We start from the raw sequence: 10,033 nt of genomic DNA, 5'->3' as shown, positions 1-10,033 counted from the left end.
GACTCTCCCTAGTTACATCCTCAAAAGAGGATGAGGGCTCTGCCCCAGCCGGCTGCCTGCCCCTTTTCCGGAGTTACGTCCATGCCCGGGTGGTGTTAGAGAGGGACTACGCGCTGTCCACGGGTGCCCTGGGGGATTTCCGGGACCGCTGGGCACCGCGGCGGATTAGATAAGATAAATGTATAATAGTTTATCGCTTGTCATGTATTATGGCGGTGGGTTCTGTTTTGTTTTTTACTGTACTGTATATATTATTTTAATATTTTAATAAATATTTTAGATTAAAAAAAAGGATATTAAATTGGAGAGGAAAAAAGGAATGAGATTAGTGAAGATGGGGAAAAACGGTTGCCACGATGAGTTAAGTTTGGCTGAAAGCACCTTTCTGTGCTGCACAACTCCATAACTGACTCAAATTTGCTAAAAGGTAAAATTAACTTATTGAACTTGAAAATAATTCATGTGGTGCTACAGTATCGTGAAAATTAAAAGTTTGTGTGAAAGACGATCTAGGACATAAAAAATCATCTCCTTGTGGAGATTGAATAAACTCCCTCCTGCTTTCCCTCCTCACTTTTTTATTTTCTTCACTATTTTCTTTATCTGCCTTTCACTCACGCTCACTAGCCTATCCTTCACTTTCTACAACCTCTTTTTCCTTTTTCTCTTCTTACCTTTCTCTTTAAAAAAAAAGGAAGTTGTACAGAGAATGTAATATGTTAACATAATTTTGGGTACCTGTAAAAAGGTACCACTGTATTGTACTTACTTCTAATAAATAAAATTATAAAAAAATAAATAAATAAAAGAACTTGAAAATAAACTTCGGTTCAAGCAATTTTAATTGCCCTGGGTTTTCATTTTAATTCAATGTTTGTATTGAGCCATTTGTGCAGTTGGGCTTATTCTGTGATATTCATCACTGTCACTTTGAAGTTTTAACGCTGCTACTTGAAATCAATAGTTATGAGTACGGAAAATTGAAAACATCCAAAAAATGAAAACACTGCAAAGTTAATGCAGAATGGCGATTGAAAAAAAAAACTAGTTTGCCATTAGATTTACAAAACCCTTGTCTGCAAAATAAAAACTTGATGAAAGTTATCGTGAATACAGTTTTAAAAGTATCACATCAAAAGAAAGCAGACCTTGAAATTAACTTTTCAAAAAATTAATCTATGTTGCTTCTAATGTAAAGGAATATCTACTTAAATGATAAACATGATAGCTGATGCAGCATGTTATTTTACTGACCTGTTGTACAACAGAATGCTGTGCCAAAGATTATCCCCTGTAATTGTTCACAGTGGGGTTTAATTTGCTTCTGGTGTGCTCAAACTGTGTCTTAAATGAGAAGTAAATTTTCTTTCCTTTAGTTTTATCTGAGCTCAGAGAATTGCAGCTCATTCAGCATTCCTGAAGCTGATTTGCTTGGTAATTAATGTACAACTACTCAGACAGGCAAGAGTTGCAGGAATGCTCTCAGTCCTTCCATGAGTTTGGAATTGAATGGAATGAAATCAGAATCAGAATCAGAATCACACTTTACACAAAGTATGTTTTGCAACATCCGAAGAATTTCATTGGCCAGGTCAGTCATACAATTAAAAGCAACAGATCACTCAAAAACACATTTTAACATGAACATCCACCACAGTGACTCCTACACATTCCTCACTGTGATGGAAGGTGAAATAAAGTTCGTCTCTTCCTTGTGTTCTTCCTCGGTCGTGGGCCTTGAGCCCCCGTTGACGGGATGATCTTGACTCCCGTATCCAGTGGCGTTCGGGCCCTCCGCGATGAGGCGATCAGCTCCCGCCTCGGGGGGATGTCAGCTCTCCCGCGCTGGACGATCGAACCTCGCGTCGGGGCTGGTCGAACCTTCTGCGATGTTGGAGCTTCCCGACTAGTCTCTCCCGACTGTGAGCTCTTGATGTTAAAGTCCGCGGTGGGAGCGATCCCAGGCAAGGGATCAGCTCCGATGTTAAGTCCGCGCTCCGCAGTGGGGCTCACGACAGTCCGAGGAGGCTTCCAGCTCCATCGATGGTAGGCCGCAGAGCCCGGAGAATGGGAACGAAAATTGATCACATCTCCGGGAAGGAAAGAACTTGAAAAAAAGTTTCCCCCAATCCCCTCCCCCCTCCCCCCACATAAAACAAACCGAAGAACATTAAAACAAACTTTTAACAAACTAAAAAATAACAAAAAGAAAGAAAATACAGAATAAATGGAATATTTTATTGACAAGACACAGTGAAATTATTTGGTGCACACTCACGGAATGTAAATACTCGCCACATAAACAGCTCCAACAAAGTTACAAAGTGCCCACGCCGGCTCCTCTATTGTTCTTCCACCCAACCCCCCCTCACATTTCATTACCGACTTAAGTCTGATGAATGATGTTCAGAGCAATGACCATTCAAAGTGTAATGTCAAGGGTCTGAGCTGTAAGGGGAGGCTGGGCAGGCGAGGACTTTATTCCTTGGAGTGCAAGACGCTGAGGAGTGATCTTAGAGAGGTGTATATCATCATGAGGAGGATAGATAGAGTGAATGCACAGAGTACTTGACCCAAATTTAGGGGAATCAAGAGCCAGAAAGCATAATTTTAAGATGAGAGGGGTAAGATTTAACATGAACCTGAGGGGCAACTTTTTCACACAGAGGGTGATGGGTATATGGAACAATATGCCAGAGGAGGTGGTTGAGGCAAGTACTAGAACTACATTTAAAATACATTTGGACAGGTACATGGATAGGTACAGTTTAGAGGGATATAGACCAGATGCAGTTTGATGGGATTAGTGTGCAGATGAGCCATTTTGGTTGGCATGGGCAAGTTGGGCCAAAGGGAATGTTTCCATGCTCTGTGGCTCCGATATTGTAACTTCTTTCTCAATTACTTCCAGAATCATTCTCCAGTGAAAGAAAAGGTAGGTTAACAGATTAATTAGTGCAGAGATACTTAATGTATGTGGAAGGGTTTTATAGTCATGAAGGATCTGTACAGGTTTTGGAGAGGGATAGTCTGGTCAAGATGGATAGGTTCTATTTTAGCAGGCTATGATCAATGGCATCTCAAGTATATTAGTATTGGTTTAGTTTAGTTTAGTTTATTCTCATGTGCAATGAGGCACAGTGAAAAGTTTTTTTGTTGCGTGCTATCCAGTCAGCGGAAAGTCTGTACATGATTGCAACCAAGCTGTTCACTGAGCACAGATACAGGATAAAGGGAATAATGGTTAGTGCAAGATAAAAGTTCAATAAAGTCCGATTAAAGGTAGTCCGAGGGTCTCCAATGAGGTAGATGGGAGCTCAGGACTGCTCTCTTGTTGGTAATAGAAAGGTTCGGTTGCCTGATAATAGATGGGAAGAAACTGGCCCTGAATCTGGACGTGTGCATTTTCATACTTCTGTACCTCTTACCTAACGGGAGAATGGAGAAGTGGGAGTGTTCGGGGTGAAATTCGACTTTGATTATGCTGGTGGCCTTGCTGAGGCAGCGTGAAGTGTAGATGGGCCAATGGAAGGGAGGTTAGTTTGTGTGATGGGCTGGATAAAGAAGATATCCTTAAATTTGGTTGGAGTTAAGAAATGAGAAAGTATTCGAGAGTATTCCATTGGCCATCAAAGAGGCAGACAACATAGCAAAGCTGCAGCAAAATAACAAAGAAGTGAAGAGGGTGAAGACAATCAGTGTTGGTTATGATTAACATACATAGGGCATGTGGAATAAATACTGTGATACTTAAATGTGTGCTGCAAAAGGGCTTGCCATCATTCACTATCTATACAGGAAAGATTTTGATTACAAATTGGTTTCAAGTAACTGCAAATGTTCTGAACCCTGTAATTTTGAAGGAGTCCTCTGCATTCCATTTGTGGGGAGAAGACAGTTCTATTTTTTTTATACACAAAGATATGAAAATGGGCTATGAGCTGGTCAGCAGCAGTACATTTATCAGATATCAGATGGTGAAGTTGAACCTCTCACATTCCATGAAAACCATGTCATTTCTACACATATTTTCTACTTTTTCTGTTTTAAAGCAATTTTCAAAATGTTTTCAAATCTTTAATTGATTTAACTCTAATTCACCATTTATGTCTTATTTTTGAATTCTTTAAATCTCTTTGGTTAAAGAGATAGAGTCGTTCATCACAGATCAATATTGATAACAATGCCTCTGAACAAAACAATATAAACAGGGAAAAGATACTATCAGCAGTATGTTGTAGTTGCCAATTCTGTTATTCAAGGAGGTTATGGATGATCTGTGACCTAAATTAATAACTTTCAATTTCCTGTAAATTGTATTGTATACTGTAAATATGGAATTGACTTCACATTAATGTTATTTATAGGAGAAAGTCACAAAAAATCCAAATATTTCCTTCTTTTTCATTTGTGTCAGTGGTATCTACATGGGATAAAATATAAATACAAGAAGAAAATGTGGAGATGATCATTAGGGGTCAGGCTGCATCTGTGGAAAAAGAGGCAGAATGAATATTATTGTTCAAGGCTTGGGATGCCTGCCTTGTTTGGGAGACAATTTGCAATTTTACACAGTTAGTCTATGTTATTTATCTCTAGTCGTTATTCTCTTCCTATGTTTATTTTTCAGAAGCACTAATTTGTACTAAACATTAAAGCAGCAGGCAAAAAATTAAATGTTTATTGACACAATAAACAATCAGTCCTCATCGCCACTAAATTCCTATCCTGACCAACACTCTTAAATTTTCATTCATCTTATCAGGCAATCCATTGAAGATTATTTTCCTGCAATGCTGTTGTTATATGTGAAAATTATATTCTATGTGGGAAATATATTATTTGTATGCTTATGAAAAATATCGTGCAAATATGCACACAATTTATAATTGATCAGCAAATACTTCCTTCAATGAAAATGGGGGAGTTGTGCACAGCATTATACATGGGAAATTCATCTTAATTGCAACAGACTTGTCTATTTAAGTAAAATAGTGTGTAGGGATGGGAATTCAGTGGCGATGAAGAAGTGATTGGGTTTCTTGTGTCAGTAAGCATTTAACCTTTTGCCTTCTGCTTTAATGCTTAGTGCAAATTAGTGTATATATCAGGGAGGCCCAGTGACATAATGGTCGAGCTGAAGCCTTATGGTGCCTGAGACCCAGGTTCGATCCTGACTGCGGGTGCTATCTGTTCAGAGCTTGTGCGTTCTCCCTGTGACCACGTGGGTTTTCTCCAGGTGCTCCGGTTTCCTCCCACACTCCATAAATGTACAGGTTTGTAGTTTAATTGGCTTCAGTAAAATTGTAAATTGTCCCTCTTGCGTATGATAGTGTTGATGCATGGAGTGATTGTAAGATTGTAAGTGGGACGACAGATGGCACAATGGGCTAAGTGTTCGGCTGGCAACCGGAAGGTAGCTGGTTCGAATCCCGCTTGGAGTGCATACTGTCGTTGTGTCCTTGGGCAAGACACTTCACCCACCTTTGCCTGTGTGTGTCCTTGGGCAAGACACTTCACCCACCTTTGCCTGTCTGTGTGGATGTAATTATGTGAAGCACTTTGGGGTCAATGCAAGTTGACTAAAAATGTGCTATACAAATAAAGAAATTTAAATTTAAGTCGGCACTGACTTGGTGGGCTGAAGGGTCTGTTTCCACATTGCATCTCTAAAGTCTAAAGTCTAAAGAAAAATAAACCTTGGAAGAGAATAACGACAAGCTATAAATAACATGGACTAAGAGCAGAACAAATTGCCTGATTACATGGGGTTGATGTATTCTTATTCACCAAAGTGATTAAAATAAATGGGTTTCTTTTACACTTCCTATCGTGGTCTCTCTCTTTCTCCCTTGATTTGTGCCGAAAATAAAGTTCAATAAATTTATCGCCATTCTTTGAGGATGTATTGGGAAAGGTGGATAATATAAACGCAGTAGATTAATATCCAGATAAGATATAAATGGCATAGTGTATGAGCTCCATGGGACTGAGAGTAATTTACTAGCATGGATAGAGGAATGGTAAACTGTAAGGAGACAGTTGAAATAAATAGGTTATTTTCAAGTTGGCAAGCTACAATAGTGGGGTCAAAGGGTTTGGTAATAGTGGTCAATAATTTACCTTAACTAATGAATTGGATGAAGGGACAGAGAGTATTATCATCAATTTTGTTGATGGTATAGTTGACAGACAAAGTAAAATGTACAGTAAATGTGAAGTTTTCCATTTTGGTTGGAAGAGCAGAATATTCTTTAAATGGAGAGAAACTACAAGAATCTGAGTGTCCTCGTAGATAAAACATGAATGCAGATACAACAAATAATCAGGAAGGCAAATATATTATCAGTGTATTGAAAAGACATTTGAGTTTGAGTGGAAGAGCATCTTATCACAACTGGAAAGGGCACTGATGAAACCCAGGAATAATACATACATATAGCTTTGGTCTCCTTATTACAATCATTCACTTGAATACTTGACAGTTCACAGAAGATTCAGTCGATTGACTCTTATAATGAAATGTTGATTAGGTTAATATTCATTAGAGTTTAGATGAATGAAAGTAGATCTTATTAAGGTTTGAAGATCTAAGGGGGCTTCCAGAGATAGAAACTGAGAGACCTGGAATAGGAGGCTGGAGTTTCCTGAATAGGTGATTGTCCATTTAAGATTCATATGAGGAGGACTCTACTCTCAGAAGAATGTGCAATGTTGCAATTGGTTTGTAGAGCTTCCAGCTGCGGGCGGCACTGACTTCAACATCGCGGAGTCCTGGGACCTTTTGCCGAGGGCCGCCAGCGTGAATCTCCGCCCAGCGCGGCCCGTGGGCTTCGGGGGCCGCGGACTCCGGTAGGAAGTGGCCGATTCGGATGTCCAAGTCGCTGAGGTTGTTCTCCTGTTCCGACGTCGGAGTTCCATCATCCCGGCGAGAGGGCCTGAACATCGGGCCGCCCGTAGCGGCGACAGCAAGGGGTTCGGGAGCCCCCCGACAACGGATGAACAACAGAGGACAACAGAGGAGGGTGACTGAACTTTGGTGCCTTCCCTCACAGTGGGAAACTTTGATTCCGCTGTGTGGGGATGTCTATGTTAAAGACTATCGTGTTCTGTCTCTTATTTATTCATATGGTTGTATGGTGACCACACATTTCACTGTTCCAATCGGTACATGTGACAAATAAATGTCTCTTGTCACTTGTCTTGTTAATGAGTTGAGGAGCTGGATTTATTGAATATATTCCAGATTGATCCCTGGGATGGCGGGACTGTCATATGAGGAAAGATTGAAAAGACTAGGCTTGTATTCACTGGAGTTCAGAAGGATGAGGGGGTATCTTACAGAAACATATGAAATTATAAAAGGACTTGACAAGCTAGATGCAGGAAATTTTTTCCCAATGTTGGGCGAGTCCAGAACCAGGGGCCACAGTCTTAGAATAAATGGGAGGTCATTTAAGGCTGAGGTGAGAAAAAACATTTTCACCCAGAGAGTTGTGAATTTATGGAATTCCCTGCCTCAGAGGGCAGTGGAGGCCAAGTCACTGGATGGATTTAAGAGAGAGATAGAGCTCTAGGGGCTAGTGGCGTCAAGGGATATGGGGAGAAGGCAGGCACAGGTTATTGATAGGGGGCGATCAGCCATGATCACAATGAATGGCGGTGCTGGCTCGAAGGGCCGAATGGCCTCCTCCTCCACCTATTTTCTATGTTTCTATGTTTCTATATTCACAGTTGAAATGGGCAGAGTTTTGGTCTAAAAGGAAGCCAAGTGTTGTGGGGAACAGATAAGGAAGTGGAGCTGAGTTCAAGATAGGCTTAAAGGATCATCAAACCTAATCCTACTTCTATTTCTTTTTGTTTTATCTTCCTTCACTCTTCACTGCATTATAGATTTGCAATGGGTCCAATAAATTCTGCAGAATACAATAGTGGGCAGCCATGCAGAGACTTTTCCCTTGTGTAATATTCTATCCTGAAGTTAGTTTTTCATAAAACTCTTCCATCATAGTTAACTGTGTCAGCTTTTCGCGGGATAATTTCAGTGGAGCAATCAAGAAGGAAACTATTGATAGTGCAATACCCAACAAAGGAAATAAGACACAAAATGCTGGACTAACATAGCAGGACAGGCAGCATTTCTGGAGATGCTGCCTGTCCCGTTGAGTTACTCCGACATTTTGTTTCTATCTTCGGTCTAAACCAGCATCTGCAGTTCCTTCCTACACAAAGGAAATAAGACATTATTTGATTTAACTTGCATTTCTCTTTGTGAGTAGAAGGATAGAAACACTGTAGAAAGGAGAAGAGTAGGACATTTGGTTTATCTGGCTAATCGTGCTATCAATGATATCCTCAGCATCACAGATGCTCTGCAGCGAATCCATTTGCAGCCCCAGCTGCACTGTATAATCAGCCAGTGCTTCGTACACATTTTGTTAGCGGACCACGTGCATGCCATAGGGTTGAGCTCGGCTGCCACGAATCTGCCTTAGATTGAGCTCCTCACTGATCTCCAATAATTTAGAACAGTAAATTCATCGGCAACCTAATTCCAGTCTAAACACTGCCTACTTACCTGGCAGGGAAGAATCGGTGGGCACGATGGCCGAACTCCCAGGACGTGACTATCCCATTACACTTCGGGGGTGCTGGTGCCTGAGATGTTCCCAAATGCACGATACTCGACTGCAAAATTTGTGGTAGTGAGGGACTGATTTATTCTTTTTAGAGGATGGCACGATAGCGCAGCGGTAAACATTTGGCCTTATAGTGCCGGAGACCTGGGTTTGATCCCGACTGTATGGAATTTGTACTTTCTCCCCTTGACCTGCGTGGCTTTTCTCTAGGATCTCCAGTTTTTGCCCACGCTCAAAGACATACAGGTTTGTAGGTTAATTAATTGGCTTGGGCAAAATTTGGAATTGTCCCCATTTGTAATTGTCCGCCAGAACTCGGGGATTAGGTCCTTAAAGTAGATATTCAGCAATATATATTTATCTTTCAACCTGAACGAGGATTTTCTCATGTGAAATCACATCCACCTATACGAGTCCAAAATATAAGATTTGGATGAGCCATAATTTCATCCAGATATTGCCACTGGCGCATAAGAATTGGGACCGAGAAATTCCATCTCCCATGACTACTCTGTAATTTACTAGTATTATGGCTAATCTTATTCCTCAGCACTGCTCTCCTGCATAGGTTCATGTTTTGTTATTTCCTTAATACATGAAAATCTATCCATCTATGTTCTGAATATACTTAGCAACTGATGCTCCATAGATCCCTTTGGATAGCGTGTTCCATAGATTTGTTACCCTTTGGGTGTTGGCATTTATTTTTATCTCTGTCTTGAAAGACCGCACTCTCATTTAGTGTCTGTAACCCTTAAGGGGCTGTCCCACTTGGGCGACCTAATCCGCAAATTCTGGCGAGTTTGCCCTCGACTCATACTCGCAGCATGGTTGACACAAGGTCGTAAGAGGTCTTTGTAACTCTCTTTCGTACTCGAGAGTAGTCCCCGCGTACTCGAGGCCTCAGCTAAGCCGCGGCGTATTTTTCAACATATTTTTCAACATATAGAAAAATGCCCGCGAGTAAAAAAAGGTTGCCATGGAAGAAATCGCAAGTCTTTTTACTCATAGGTTTAGTCGTAGTAGGTCGGCATGTTAGTCGTAGGTAATCGAGGGTAGTCAAAGGTAGTTGAAGGTGGTTGAAGATAGTCTTCATCATAATCGAAGGGAGGTCGAAGGAGATCGAAGGAGGTTGTCTTCACACTCCACTATTCGGTGTCCAATTTTCCCGAAGTTAGTCGTATCTAGTCGTAGCTAGTCGGAGCTAGTCTTCAACATAGTAGAAGGAGGTCAAAGGAGGTCTTCTACATAGTCGAAGGAGATCTTCAACATGACTTTTTTAAACTCTCCTAAACGCTTCTAAACTCGCCAATTAGGTCGCCCAAGTGGGACAGCCCCTTTACTTTTATTCAGACCAGCCATTGGGAACATTATCATCGGGTTAAGTACCTTGT

The 10,033-nt window shown here is 40.9% G+C and overlaps 1 non-coding gene across 1 annotated transcript; it reads left to right on the top strand.

Moving 5' to 3' along the window:
- Positions 1 to 8,570: 8,570 nt before the first annotated feature.
- Positions 8,571 to 8,728, top strand: LOC116984880. Its single transcript, XR_004415155.1, has one exon. It is a non-coding gene; the product is annotated as a U1 spliceosomal RNA (small nuclear RNA).
- The last annotated feature ends 1,305 nt before the right edge of the window (positions 8,729 to 10,033 follow it).

The sequence above is a fragment of the Amblyraja radiata genome, chromosome 20, assembly GCF_010909765.2.
Source record: "Amblyraja radiata isolate CabotCenter1 chromosome 20, sAmbRad1.1.pri, whole genome shotgun sequence".
NCBI lineage: Eukaryota > Metazoa > Chordata > Chondrichthyes > Rajiformes > Rajidae > Amblyraja > Amblyraja radiata.
This window is presented reverse-complemented; position numbering and strand designations above follow the sequence as displayed.